This window comes from Idiotropiscis lumnitzeri, chromosome 2 (genome assembly GCF_059441095.1).
Source record: "Idiotropiscis lumnitzeri isolate Australia: NSW breed Sydney's pygmy pipehorse chromosome 2, RoL_Ilum_1.0, whole genome shotgun sequence".
NCBI lineage: Eukaryota > Metazoa > Chordata > Actinopteri > Syngnathiformes > Syngnathidae > Idiotropiscis > Idiotropiscis lumnitzeri.
The window spans coordinates 12,837,487-12,839,239 of NC_142392.1; the positions used below are offsets into that span (position 1 = coordinate 12,837,487).

The window sequence follows — 1,753 nt, forward strand, 5'->3', positions numbered from 1 at the left end:
CTTACTAGTTAACATGTAAGATAAAAATGCCCACTAGTTCACTAGTAAGCTCATTTTTGTGTCTTACTAGTGAACATGTAAGATAAAAATGCCCACTAGTTCACTAGTAAGCTCATTTTTGTGTCTTACTAGTTAACATGTAAGATAAAAATGCCCACTAGTTCACTAGTAAGCTCATTTTTGTATCTTACTAGTGAACATGTAAGATAAAAATGCCCACTAGTTCACTAGTAAGCTCATTTTTGTGTCTTACTAGTGAACATGTAAGATAAAAATGCCCACTAGTTCACTAGTAAGCTCATTTTTGTATCTTACTAGTGAACATGTAAGCCCATAAATGCTGTGGGGCACTAGTGTGAAATGCATGCTCAAGGCCATAGAATAAATACTCAAATGGCGTGCCTCGGCAAGCCTTTTCAATATTTATTCAACGGACGCCTTGTCACGATCCTCCATTACCCAGGATTCCTCCGACATGACGTTTGTTCTTCGGACAGCCAATCACGATACATAATATGCCAACCAGCGACATAAGCCGAAGAGAAAACCTTCAGAGGTATTGCAATGTTTTTTGTAAATATTACTCTATTGTGATACAACATTTGATTTTACGATTATTTTAGGCGACAAAGTAGTGGTGTAAACGTCAAATGTGTGGTCAATTTATCAAGATAAGCCCTGCTTAAAAACTTGCTTCAACGATTTCGGAGATGTCTGTGTCCGGTTTTGATGGCGGATGGCGGCAGTTCAACGCTCACAGTTGCCGCCGAGAGCAGCTTCATGCCGGCAGGACTTTCTGAAATCTGCCGCTGCTAGTTTTATAGCGATTGAACCGCAAAAGATGAAGTTTTCCGCGCATTTGACGCTCACATTTTGGCTTCACGGTGTAGTTTGTTCATTGCTCACAAGCTAATAGAGTAGGAAGAAGAGTTCAATTAACGTTGGAACATAATCGTTCATTATCGTTTGCTAGCTGCGTTTGTATATTTGAATTATTTTCTTGCCTTCATTACACGCAGTATTCGTATTCCTTTGTAACTGTGTATTATAAATAAGGTTGCGCTATATGTTACTGGACAAACTATAGGTCCTGACTGCTTGGAGACCCCACGGCAGATGAGCAGCTCCATTCGGACCCTTCTGACGGCGCATCTTCTGCAGCACGATGCTGTTCATAGAAGCTAAAGGGTGATCAGCTTCCCTAAATAACACCAGGAGGAGGAGAGACACAACTTCTTCCCGAAATCTTGATAAAAACATCCCGTTTATTCATTGTTAAATTAATTATATATTTCATGTAACTTATTATGTTCACAATAAAATGTTTTTCAACTGTATTCTGGATATGCATTGTCTGAAATTAAGTGGTGAAACCACAACTAATATTTCCTCCAACATCGAACCTGCTCGGTCACATCTCCTGTCTTAAAAAACAAAACACAATCAGTGGCTTCAATAAAGATTGTAGAAACCTCAAAATGCACACACATTCATTTATTTGATATTACACGGTAAGAAGATTGTGTTTTTGTATTTTATTTACTTCAGTTGTTTTTCCACAACAAACAATCATTAGAGACGAGCAGGGGGTGATGTCATCAAGTATTGTAATATTATTTTATTGTGCTGTTCTCCCAAATCCGCATTTACAATACAGATTACAGCATCTTTAACACATACGCATCATCTTTGAACAGATTCAACAACTGAAAAATCACAGCCTCGTGAAGGCAGAATTAATTGCAGGACTTCT

The 1,753-nt window shown here is 38.3% G+C and overlaps 1 long non-coding RNA gene across 1 annotated transcript; it reads left to right on the forward strand.

The window, feature by feature from the left end:
- Positions 1-488: 488 nt before the first annotated feature.
- LOC148341731 (uncharacterized) lies at positions 489-1,337 on the forward strand. The gene is made up of 2 exons (XR_015842355.1): positions 489-556; positions 1,088-1,337. It is a non-coding gene; the product is annotated as an uncharacterized LOC148341731 (long non-coding RNA).
- Positions 1,338-1,753: the final 416 nt, after the last annotated feature.